Below are 14,060 nucleotides of genomic sequence, written 5' to 3'. Positions count from 1 at the left end.
TAAGCTGATTCTTCCGGGACATTATACCAGGTGTGAGGATAAGAAATCTCTGTCAAGGCAACTTGCCAGGAACCTTCTAAATTAATATGCTGCGCTAAATTCACACGAAAACTTGAAATGGTATTATCCTTAAAAACATTTAAACCCGCATTTGAGGGTAAAGTAACGTAGAACCCTTCATCCTCTACCGAACGCTCCATGGTGTTGTGTCAGGTGTAAGATTTACTGCAGGTGTCTTTTATACATCTTGAAGGTCAGCCAGTCTGATCCAACTGTTAAATTTCTGAGGCCAATTTTTCCACCGCACAAAAACCTGTTTAACCCCCCTTACGGTGCGTCGGCTTAATATCTTTTCCACTTGGTACATTTTATCTTTACACAGTTTCACTTTCTGAAGCTCCTCCTCGTAAAAAGAACCTTGAATAGGTTCGTTATCAAGATCTTTGAGTTTATACACAGGAGGAGATCGAAGTATGGTATCAGTCACTGTAAATACTTCATCCGTAAAACTCTGCTCATATTTTTTATCAAAAACGCCGCGTAATTTAGATAATCGAACCAGATCCCCGGGTTTAAGCTTAGGTTTGGCATTCTTATGACGTGTGCTCGAGGATGTACCATACAGGTTCTGAAAGATTTGAAAGGCATTTTTTGAATTCACTTCCATAGGGGTAGTTTTAATACTTGCATGGTAGCTGTGGTTGTAGCTTTTCACCAAGTCTTGCACAACATCGACGTAACGACGGGTATTATTAGCGGTGAAATATCTCCACATTCTTGTTTTTAACGTACGATTAAACCTTTCAATCACTGAGGCTTTTGTTTCGCTTGCTGTGGCAAAATGCTCAATGCCGTGCTTTTTCATTAAAGCTTTAAATTTTTGGTTAAAAAATTCTTTACCCGCATCTGTTTGCAATTTTTTAGGAGTCTGACTATCTTTGAAAATGGATGCAAAGGCTTTTACCACTTCATCCGCAGTCTTCCTCTTTAAAATTCGTACGTATGCTCTTTTAGAAAATATGTCAATGACTGTTAATAAGTAATTATAACCATCATTTTCCTCAGTCAAAGCTTGCATGTCACAAAGGTCTGCTTGAAACTGTTTTAAAGGCCTCGTGACAAAAACTCTGTTTCTTGGGAAATTTATGCGTGCAGGTTTATGCAAAGTATAAGTGTCTTGTTCCGATAAAAAACCTTGTACCTTTTCCACCTTAACCTTCTTTCCCGTTTCATCCTCCAGACCTCTTTTCAGTCTCTCTATTCCTCCTAAACTACCGGGATGTGATGGAGTGTAATATACCGTCTTCATTAACCTTTTCTCCGCCATCCTTATGTCAACTGCTTTGGTGAGCGGATGTTAAATAATGAGAAAACAAGATCATGGTACAAAGGATTTATTCTTCCTTTAATAGTAAGAAATCACAAACAGTACAATTATTTACTAGAAATTACAATTAAATGTTTTAACGATAATACGTGTATAAAGATATATTTAATGCTAGTCAATCAGTCATAAAACACAGGTAAAGGATAATGAATAAAATACTTAAACATGCTAAATAAGATGAAAAAAAAGGATAATAGATGTACGAATTAAATACTTAAACATGCTAGATAAGATGAAGAAAAGGATAATACTTAAACTAAATCTATAGAACTAGAAAAATACAAGTCAGAACAGAAGAGAGATTACTTTTCATTCAGAGTGTAACACTCTGAAACAGAACGAAGCTGGTTGAGTTTTTCATCAGTGGACATGCTTTGATACATGTCGTTAATTGCAGTCTGGATTCCGAATGCCGATTTCAGTTCGTGTAAAACTGTTTCTGCAATCATCTTCACTTTTGCATCCTCAACCTGTATGTGGCGCTGTTTCAGCAGTTTCTGGACAGCCGGTATGAATCGTGGAGTCAGGAGTCGCTGTGTGATGCGATGAAAGTGGAGTTGGTAATATTCTTCCTCCGGTATTTCCAGGCACTGATGCTGTCGCTGGCTTGGGTGATCTGTTTTGCACCCGTAGCAGGTTTCCTTGACATATTTGGCACAAATTAAACTGAATAGATGTAGTAAGGCTGTTTTTACACCACCAATCAGCGTGCTCGGTATCCATCCATCAATTTCATCTTCTTGTTGAATTGGAGAAGGTGGAGGTTCGGAGTAGCCGGTTGCATGCTCTCCAGAATTCTCTGCTGCCGGTGCTGGGGGTTGGGGGTAGATGGAAGCAGGTTCCCCAGAGTACTCTGCTGCTGCTGCTGTCGGAGGGATACCCTCTTCAGCTAGAGTACTCGGTATCAGAAATTTTGTAGGAGAGAGTGCCGGAGATGATGCTGATGAGGAAGAGTATAAAACAGGAGAAGGCGGGTAATATGGACCCATGTTGTAGCTTCCAGGAGACGGAGGAGTGAAGAGGCTCTCTGTAGAATAACTGGGCTCACCCCAGTTTGATCCCCATAGTCCATAGCTCCTTACTTCTTCCATTCTAAAGGTCTGGTGTCAGAAGTCCCCGCAGCGCTCTCATTATATAGGGTAGAGGGGGGGCGGGTCCTCAGAAGAGGGTCGGGCCAGAAGAGGATGGCAGGACAGGAAATGTCAGAGTTTTCTTCACTGACAAAATATCGAGCCAGCAGCGAGATTTTCGGAACAGTTCTGAAATCCGATCCCCGACTTCCGTCATTTTCTCAGACCAGGCCTCAAATGGGAGAGCCAGCATGGTTCTGAATACACCACAGTCCACATTGAAAGCCTCCAACACAAACAGGTCTGGGGAATTCAGGCTCTCGCCCCTCCGTCTGCTCGCCCTTAAGGACCAGCGCCCAGATTCTGTAGTTTTCGATTCCCACACTGCGCTGAAGAGAATTTGTCCCTTTCCAATTTCAGTATCAGTCGGGAAACACTGTCTTCTGGTTTTCTTTGCAGATCGAGGGTCAGCCTCATCTTCTCTTGTATTTCGCTCTAAGACCAATTCCATATCTTCATTGGCACGAGGAATTGCAAGCCTTAGCACTGCCCAGTCATTATAGGTGAGGCTGCATGTATCCGATATCGGTGAAAGCTCCTCATCCTTGTCCAGCTGGTACAGGTAAAGCTCTCCGGTCTCATAACGGAAAACATAACCCCATGACCCCCATAGACCATGAGGTTTTAAAGACCAGTCTGCCTTGAGGGATCCAAGTACCGGGCTCTGCACGCGGCACAGATAAAATTTCGATTTCTTTGGGGCATCCGCTCTAGGCCCGGAGTTGTCATAGATGGATATCGGGGTCTCGCATAGAAGAGACGTTCCGCCTGTCACTATTTCTCTTTTATCCACAGTATTTGAGGCAGATGCATCAGGTGACGAAGGTGAGCTTACAGGTTTATCCAACACTGGGCCCAAATCCGGTTTCACTGCTATTGGGATCTCATATACAACAGCACGTTCTTCTTCAGCAAGCAAGTATTTGTTCATTAACGGTGTTGACTTCATCATCTTAGCGAATGTCTTAGGGCTAGGTAACTTCGAATCCGTATCAGCTGATGCAGAGGAGGTAGGTCCATTTTTCTCAGCAGCAGGATGAACTCGTTTAGTTCCATTCATTGTAAAGTTCTTGAACAACTCTTACAAGTAGAGTGCTTGATTTTTCCAGCATTACTTATAGCAGAAATAGTAAAGGTCAAACCCCCCTGTCTGTTTCTATTGGTTGAATTGAAATTAGCGGGAATATATTGTAACACGTGCTAAGCACGCTGAGGTCATGAGACATCCTGGGGGTCATATGACCGGATGGGGGGAGGGGCATCATGTGACCGGATGGGGGGAGGGGTATCATGTGACCGGATGGGGGGAGGGGTGTCATGTGACCGGATGGGGGGAGGGGCATCATGTGACCGGAAATTAATATCAATTAGTCATGGGTCATTAATCACTCATCCATCAAACTCCGATTAAAATTTGACAGAAGGGTGTCCATTAGGTCTCTCTCCTGTCATCCCGGGTCTGTTCAATAAAATCAGCAGGATTATATTGACACAGAGGATTAAATTATTTTACATGAGAGATTATAAATCCTCCTAGGGTATCTGGCTTTGTAAATTGCTATTAACACTTAATTCAATCTTATCTCTATTTTAATGCATGTCTCCTCCACAAGCCCACATTAGCATAATTTAATGCCTGGAGATTGTAAAAATCCACTATCTGCAATTTCAGAGGGATTCGGGATAACAAACATGACGTTTAGTGTTTGATTGGCTCGTGATGACGAACATTCAGGTGTAGTGAAATGAGATCACGCTGAGACAGAATGTAAAACTTATGTGATTTTGTTTATTTGAATTTACCTTGAAAAATATTTTTCAATGAAAAAAAACTATGTGGAAATGCTCCCTCTTGTGCTCTTGTGCATGCAGATTTGTCATATTAAACATTCAAATTAATACATCCAGATTTAAAATTACTTATAAATAAATAAATAAGGTGTCATAGTTTGGCTAAAAAAAACATCGGTCTTTTAGGACATGAGGTTCAGACAAATAATTTCCACGTTATTTCTAGTCAGCCATTATTTACGTCTGCGTTACCAGAGTTCAGGTTGATCTCTGGTAGGTTCACCACAACTCAGAAGGTTGTGGTCCACTGTGACTTTCTGCAGGGAGAGGCAGCTGCATTTATCAAATATTAACACAAGGTGGTGCTCTTGCTCTCTGGGAAAAAAAATGCTTACTATGTTTTGTGACTCCATAATGTTCTGCAACTTAAAGAGGCGACAAAACGTCTCTTAGAAGATGTGGCTTAAAATAAAAGTTGAAGTTTTCTGGAAATGTTTTATTATATCTATGACAGCATCACTTAGAACATTTTTTATTTTATTATCTATTTATTTTATTAGTTTACAGTTTAAAATGAACTTGTCACATGAGTAATAATTTAGAGTGAAAAGGAATAGTTTGAGGGGAAAAAAACAATATACTCTACACCTTCTCTCAAAAGTTAAATTACCATAAGCAACTAGGTTTAACTGATAAATATTATATGCTCAACTTGACTATAGAATATAATAGTCAAGCACAGTGGTGGAATAAGTTTGCTTTTTAGTAAAGCTACACAGCCTTGCTAAAGTATCCATACCCACACATTTAGTGTTTTTTTTTTTAAAGGTTTTAGTGGCTCTAGTGGCCTTTATTCGACAGTCAACCGACAGGAAAGTGGGCAATGAGAGAAGGGGGAAGACATGCGACAAAGGTCGCCAGGCTGGGAACCGAACCCGCGACAGCCGCGTCAAGGACCAAGGCCTCCCCACGTGGGCCGTGCCTAACCTCTGCGCCACCACAGCACATCCCACATTTAGTGGTTTTGATGCAGGTTTTTGTTATTCTTTTATTTTTTTTTTAGTTTTTATGTGACACACTAACAAAGTATTACATGTTTAGTGAAGGAAAGAAAGTAGCTATAAATTTTATTCCATATAAGCAGATGCATTTCTTATCATTGTAAACAACAAACAAAGCAGACATAAAATTCTAAGGATAAAATTAATTCAATCAAATATTTGATAAAGGATGGAAATGAGTAAAAACCTGGATAATCCATATATTCTTCAAATAGATTTAACCTAAAATAATTTTGCACCTTCATCCTTTTTATATTACTAAGAAAGTGTCATGGAAAAAATACTATTTCCAAGCACTGTTCAGGTGAAAACACTCAATCAGGTTTATTCATATATTGTGCACAATACAGAGAGCTTGTAGGACAATCAGTAATGAAGCAGATCTGGGTGAAAAGCTCTGTCATGCAGAGACAACACATGAGTTTTATACCAAGGATAAAGAATTAACAACAAGGGGTGAGACAGTCTGATTCTGATGAAACTGTAGTAAACAACTTCCAACCTTCTACATGTAACCCAAATAGTTCTTTTGGTGAGAGTTCACAATCATTCATATAACATGACTAGCAGATGTGACCTTAATGTAAATTTTCCATCACAGAAAGCAATAAATGTTTTGTGTGTTCAGTGTCAGATTGGATGGAGAACATCAGGGCACAGCAGTTTTGAAGTTTTGCAAAATGTTTGTATTCAGGCCTGAACTTTGGCTTCACCATTCTAACTCTTGAATTGACATTGATCTAAACCGATCCACTGTCTTTCTGTCTGTATATCTGGATGGAAGGTTAACCAGTCTCAAGCTTTTTTCAGCTTCTAACAGAATTTCTCCAGGATTTCCTTGTGTTTAGCTTCATCAGTATACTGTACCCAACAAGTCTAATTGGCTTTTCATTTCCTAAAATGAAACACAAGCTTCCCCCCAACATGATGTTTCTATTGCCTTCTTTTAATGTGGGAGTGGTGTATTTAGGATCTTAGTACCTTTGTACTGAGATGAAATTACACACAGGTGGACTTTGGAAGTTTGTTGCAGTGGATGTAATTTGGATGTCAGAATTTTAGTTGCTCAATTTGAATACAAGCTACATTTTTCCAAAGACTTCAAATATCTATTTCCTTCCACTTTACAGTGAAACATTGTTTTGTGTGTACCACAGTAGCTTGTATGACATACAAGCTATACATTTTCCAAGGGGAAAATTGTTGAACAACACAATTACATTGAAAATACAGGACCAATATTGTGTGAGGAGAAATATTAAGTGTTTGTTTTCACTTCCATTCGGAGGGCAGGGTACGACATCAGTAAAAAGGCACCTGATCTGTCTGCTTTGGCACAGGTCGTGTTAAATCTTCTAGAAAATTGACCAGGGTCATTTTAATGTCATTAAGACACAAATTGAGCGCAGTGCCCACCTCCTCCTTGTCTCTGGACAGTGCAAATGTCAGCCATGTCCTGCTAGCGAGAGAACAGAGCAAAGAGACAAGTGTGGTGCACAGGCCTCAACTTGCCTCCTTCAGGACAGAGGTTCAGGAACAATGTGTGTCTTTTTGTGTATCAGTTGGATGGAAGGGGGGGAGTGGTTGTTGTACAGCAAACACACAATCCCACCTTTCTTCCCTTCTCTCCTCCCTTCTGCGGCACTCTGGTCTCCTGACCATTCCCAAGTCATTTCAATCTAAATGCAAATTTCATCAACCTCCCACTAAAAAGACGGATATAAGTATCAAAGCCGGTGTGTTATTCATGCGTCGCGTGGCGTGTCGCTTACCATAGCATCTCTACTGCGTAGGCTGACCATCTCCCCCTCAGCAGCAAAAAATATGTCAGCTTTCTTTCCGTTTCCTTTGTAATAAATGCCTATATCTTCTCTTTTTTAAATTTTTTTATTCTTTATTTCCTCTCTTGTTCTCGCCAAACAGCATCTTCCATGAGAACTTGTCTGGAATCAGTCCAATTTGTTTCATTGTTTTAAAAAGCTCCTACACATTCATGCTTAGCCTCTTCCAACTTCCTTTTAGAGACTCTTGTAGTAGATGTAAATACTCCATGTGTTTTTTTCACCTTCTTTGCCCTAAACAGCTCATTGAGACTTTGCGCATGCTTGCAGACCAGCACTCATCACTTCCTGTAAGATTGTTGTACTCGAGCACACATGCACGGGAGAAACACTGTACTTAAGTGACATTAAGTCAACTTTATTATTTGCTAGGGAGAAACTATAGACTTAGAGCTGCATGTATAATTTTGATTATTATGTTGAAAAATTTCAATTAAGTGCGTGCGTATTGGCTCAAAAATAATAAAATGGGAAAAAATGATATTCATATCATTTTCTGTGATAAGAGTATGAAAAACTTCACAGAAAGGAATTACAGATTGAAGATTATTTTGGACCGCACCTCAGAACAGCATTCGCGCAGTCATTTTGTGATCTTTCATCAGCATGAAACTTTAATCCGTTTTTTAATCTGGGTAAAATTCTGAGATGCTGACAGAGCAGCTGGCAGTGTTTTATAAATATTTATATGATTTAAACAGGGCCGCTTTCTCAAACTACATGCAACTGCTAATACTAACTGAATATGAAATGCATTAAAAAATCATTTATAGCATATAGAAATATTTAGTATCAAGGAGACTGCTGAGAAATACTAATATTCAGCACCCTCTTCATCTTTGGCTCTCTAAACCCTGAACCCGTCGCAGTTTGGCCTATTTGTGTTGGTGTGCCCGTCACACGGCCAGAGGATTTAAGCTTTAAGCCATATCACCAGCTGAAAAGGACTCTGCTCAGAAAATATACTGGCATGGATGTGGCAAATCTATTTCTGTAATGCTTTTTACATTTGCAGGGGCTCAGAGATCAACAGCGAAGCCAGAGAAGTTGAAACAGAGAGCTATGCCTCTGCATGAGGTTTCCTCAAAGATCCTGGGTGGCAGTTTAGCTTATTCCCAACAGCAACATGCTCCATTCAACCCTGAACCACATTAAAGCAAAGAGCGATGCTAGTCGAAAACGTCAAAAGTGAGGCTCTTGTGAGAATAAAAAAAAAAAAAAATCAATCTACAAAGTGAAAGTCCCCTTTGATATGTACAAGGAACCCCAGGGTTGAATTACAGCATTCGTCTGGAACTGGTCTTCCTACATGAACAGCAAATCCTGTAATACATTTTAAATGGTTGCACTAAAAACAAAGATAGTCACAATCATATATAGGTGCTCAAGAAGACTTATTCTGACAGAACAACATGATTTACCTTCTTTATATTTACTTACCTTTGTGAGAATATATTGTTTGCAAATGTGGGAAGTACTACACTCAGTACTATCCCAGAATATTGTGTCAGCCTGTATATTTGCCCAGTGAAACTGGTCAGAGATGATGGGAATATGCCTAGAGCCAAAACCTTTGCACCAAATAATATTGTTATGTTGGCAGATTTCCAGTCAAAGTCCAGAATTCAAACGCAAATGAGAATTAGTTTGAAATATTTGAAAATTACAGTTGCTACATGCCATCTATCCAATCAAACTGAGCTTGACCTGTTTTGCAGAAAGGCTGGGCAACATTTCAGTCTCTGGTTGAGGAAAGCTGGTAGAGATAAACCTCAGAGCACCTGCAGCTGTAACTGCAGCAAAAAGTTGGCTTTATGAATTATTGACTGTGGGCAGCTGAATACAAATGCACTTCAGACTGTTCAGATTTCTATTTTTTTCTTTTTTTGAAAAAAAGGATCCTTTTCCTTGTATTATTTAGTTTTGCACTGCTTTATCCTAATTATATTACATAGGTTTGAGATTGTTTACTCACAAAATGTGTAAGTTCAAGATTCAACAATGTTTGTTAAAGCGTAGCATCGTTGCTTCTATCTGCATACAGTATGAATGTTATAGACATGCTTGTGTGTATTTCTAACATTCTCCAACACAAACCATTTCCAGACATGTTCCCACAACAAAGTCAACAGAAGTTTTATGTCGTGCAGCATTTTTCCACCCACCGTCTCTTTTTGGCACTCAAAACACTCAGGTCAAAACTGAAGCGGGAGAAGCTTAACATTTATCAAAAGTCACAGCATTGCAACCAAATAATTGCATGCACAACCCACAATCTGAACTCTGACCCCTGCATGACACTGTTATTGGATAACGACAATGGGGAGGTTTTCTGACAATGCAGTTGCTGTTATGCTGTGACAAGTGCAGGGGATTGTGACAAGGATGTTAAGAAGGAAAGCTCATTTAGAGCCCCAGCGCATGTTGACGGTGTGCAGGCCCAGCATTCAACAACTGAACCTGACCTACCAAGGACACACTCGGGCATGAAAGCCAGATATTGAATGGAGGGGTATGCAACAGAGAGAGAGAAAGAGAGAGCGCCGCCCCTCTGGTTAAAACGTCTGATACCCTTTAGTGCAAGCTTTTATCTGGCAGACCTTAGTGGCCCACCTGAGAGCAAAGCCAGCTGGGGAGCAGAGTGTTAAGCTGTTGGCTGTAGCTGTGTCACGTCTGTGTGTTAACAGGAAGCCGATTCTGTGCCGCCGTTGCTGCTGCTGCTGTATCCGAGGTCTTCTGTGAGATGCGTGTTGCAGTTTGATGAGTGTTTCTTGCTGCAGTGCGAGAAAGAAGGAGAGGCAGAAAAATCCCTTCACATCAGTGCTTCACGTTTGCAGCTGCTGCTGCCGGCGTGGCTAGATACACATCTGCATGTAAACAGGCACACGCACGTAGAAGACTTTCACTCCAAAACGCATGCATATGTACTGAAACGCTGCACCCGTAGAGGGGAGAAGTGCTTCAGTGACCCAGTGCTGCAAGGTAAGGCTGCTCTGCAATTCAGAAATATGCAACCTGCATGTTAACAACCCCTGGAGCGCAGCCTCCCCGGGGCACCGTGCCTCTTTCCATCAGCCTCCTCACCACCTTGCTCTCAGTGCACCTATCCTCATGCTATCCACCTATCACTCCGGTACCTCAACTCACCCCAACTGACTGCAAAATGAACGCAGATGATAAAAAAAAAAGAAAAAAGAAAGATGGATTCTTAAGTGACACTACAAGTTCACATTTTTTATACCCAGATTCTGGCCTAATTGTGTCTGTTTTTGACCACTTGGCAGAAATCGCAGCATTCATTTTAAACATAATCTTTTAAATATAGTCAGCAACTTTTTATTAGAGTTCAGGTTACAAATCTCCAAGGGCATCGAAGCTTCAATCAATCAATAGATTTATTCACTTCACCAAAACCATTCTCTTGTAACAATTCATCTACATGAGTGAAGAGGAGCAGGAAGAAGAAAAACCTTATAAAAACCTGCCCCTTTCTCAATAATTACAAAATTATTTTTTCTGTTTTCATTGCCGCATATGTAAAATTGAGAATATAAGTTACAAATAATATATAATTCTCCTCATTGTTAACTCATAAGTGTATGACATTATTTTTTTAAAATTGGTTTAAAGTAGGACATTTTTTCGAATCCTCATCCAAACTATTCCATAATTTGACTCCATGCACCAAAATGCACATTTGTTTTAAAGTAGTCCGCACAATTTTACTTTTGAAATCATACTTACTTCGGTTATTTCTGAGCTCAAGACAAAAAACTTTTGTAAAGCTTAATGTTGCTTTTGAAGCAGCAACTTACCTCTTTGTCAAAACCCTTTTACTTGATGTTAAACTTAAACTTGGTTGGTTTCCTGGCACTGACTTGACTTTTCAGCATAGTAAACAGACTTTCAATTTGGTTGAGATCCAGGTGTTAGTAACCTTCCAAAAAACTAGTTTTAATGTGTCCTTGGGATCATTGTGTAACTGAATCACACACTTGTCCCAGTTTCAACCATCTGACCCTCATTTTTATTTTTAGGTTAAATGCAAAGTTTCACAGAGATACACAGACTAAAGGTTAAGCCACAGCAAAATTAACAATGTTTGAAAGAGTCGAGGTGAGACTTTTAAATCTAAAAACACTGACAACTGAAATAGTTGCATCATTCTGTACAGTAGACCGTTTGCTGCACAAAATGGAAGAAATGAAAATAAAACAATACCTCTAAATTCTTTAAGCTTCATCTCAGTTCAAACATAGATACCATAATGTTTTTTCCAATCAGACAATGATCTTAGACATGCGCCAAAACTAGCTTTTCAGTGGTTTATGCTTGTAGAATAACCACCGCTTTAACTTTATTGAAAATGTGTGCAACATATTTAAAAGCAGATACTAGAAAATCAAACAATAGTGGTTGAATTGTAACTTGACGAGGGACATTTACCCTGTATTTATTTGAGGTTGTGTATGATTTTGCATTTAAAAAATTCTAAATGTATTCATTCTTTCATACCAAATACTTATTTTTAGCAACCAGTGCAGTTCTATATTGTGTAACCTTTCCACTCAGAAAACCCAGTTCAAATGCACCAACAAAAACCTAAACTGTGTTTACATTGATTTAAAAAAAAACCAAAACACAAGTAACTCCCCCAGGCAGATGCAAGTTTCACTTTTGGTACATTAAATTATTTACCTGTATCTATTGGTCTCGGCAGAAAACAAAAAACTTTTTAAGCTCTACTTGGTTAAATATTCCCTTCTTGATCATCTTAAATTGTGAATTAGTGGCTAGTCTTACAAACACAGACTGTATATTATTCCTTCCACTCATTTTCCTTTCTTTATCACTTACTTGGGAAAGTGTTTATAAAAGGTTGCGTGCCTTCCTTCACTACATCGGATCTTTTCCACATGACTGACTCATTTTTTCTGACTGGCCTGGATGTGAGTCAGGGCTCCTGCGGTGAAATAGGAGACCATGCAGTGGTCACCTGGGGTGACAGCAATGGGTCTTCATGCAAAACAAACTTTTAAAAAAATCAAAGAAAGTACCCTGAGTGCAATTTTAGGAGCTGCCGATGGGAACAGGGAACGACCCAGACCAGAGGGGGGCAAACTGTGAGGCTTCTGCCCCGACTGTCAGGATGACTGCTTGGCTAGTTGATTGACAGGCTGTCAGATTGACAGCTGCAGTAAAATGCCAGGAGGCATGGATGATGCTCAGAGGTCCACCAAAGGCCTCAGTGACCAAGAAGACATGTAGATCTAGCTGCCATGACTCTTTTCCCGTCCTCGCAGCAATTTTACTCGCAAGATGAGGCGTAGAGGCTGGAAATTATATTAATAAGGCAGTATGGGAGTAAAGGGCAGAAGCGTGTAGACATGGGCGTTCCAACTGGCTGCAACATGTTTGCATGTTAGAGCTTCAGGGGAGGAGCTCTCTGCAGGAAGGTGTCCAATCCACTCAAGCCACGCTGCTGATTCCTGGCTTCTGCATCCGCTCGCAGGCCTTGTCAGGTCCAGCTTCACTCTTCCTCTGCCTCCTTCTAGTTTCTTACCTCCCCCCTCCAAAACGTCCACCCGCCCACCTCCAACTCCACCATGGAGCTGACAGCTTGGCCCCAACAGCTCGCTAACCACATTACCTGCACTCACCATAGTCATTATCCTGCACTGGACCCACTGGAGCTTGAAAGTCATTCCAACTTCTCTGCCGGTAGAGGTTAATAGGTGTGTGGATGTGAGATTACATCCCGAAGGCTGCGCGGCATCGAGCAAATCCCAGAATTAAATTCTTTCCAGGGAACGGCTTGGAGGGACAGATGCCAGAGGCGTGTTTTTTTTCCCCTCCCTCCTTTCTCTGTAATTCAGTTCACACTACCTGACTTGCATGTCAGAGCTGATGATTAGAGACAGCCACAAGTGTTCTGAATCAACAGTGCATGTCCACTCCTGGAGGATATGGTTCTCTTGTGCTCAACCTTTAATTACGTTTGAAATTTTGTGCCATTAATTTATTTTAGTGACTTATTGCTGGTCATATAGAAACGGACATTTCTTATTTCAGCAAAACCTGAACTTCTTTAATACATTTCACAGAACTATGGCTTCAGGTTCTCATCAGTCTTGATTTATCTGGTAATGAACAGGAAAGTACAAAGAGAAAAGGAGAATAATATAAGGTGGACCAGTCGAAAAATGTTGGATTCATGGTTTCTACATGTATAAAATGCATTCCCCATAGGTCAGATTACAATTGAAGGAAAAAAAGCGCAATTCAGATAGTTTAACTCTGATTTGACATGTGTAAAGAAAGCAAAATGTATGCATTCCTGAAGATGTTCAGATGTAGGCCTGAGTTTGGTCTAATATCAATTTATTTACAACTGAAATGGGAGAAGCTAGTAAATGCATAAAATCTGATATTTATAAGCAGTTTATAAGAAGACACACCCTTTTTTCAGGTAGCATGCACTCACTCAGAATACTGAATCTGAAGTAAACCTTGTAGCAAAAGTAAAAACAACCAGAGAGAGAAAAAGATTGATTCATTTATTGATTTGTTGATTATGTGATTGTGAGGCAGCCTAGAGATGCAGATCATGTGTTTAGGGGTCTACACTACAGCACAAATAAAATTTGCAAAGTCAGCTTTTTTATGGCTTCTTACAAACACAGATATGTTACCACCACTGTATTTCACTCTGTGTGCCACAGTTTGGTTTCCTTAAATCAGTCACATAAAAGTTTTTTTGGGGTAGCAGGTTTCTGTGTTTGTCTCCTCTGCATTAGGAGCCAATTACACAGCTTAAAAAATGACCTCGGTTAGTGTAGTGTCCGAGGTT

The sequence above is a fragment of the Xiphophorus hellerii genome, chromosome 15, assembly GCF_003331165.1.
Source record: "Xiphophorus hellerii strain 12219 chromosome 15, Xiphophorus_hellerii-4.1, whole genome shotgun sequence".
NCBI classification, from domain to species: Eukaryota; Metazoa; Chordata; class Actinopteri; order Cyprinodontiformes; family Poeciliidae; genus Xiphophorus; species Xiphophorus hellerii.
Note: the sequence above shows the minus strand (reverse complement) of the source record.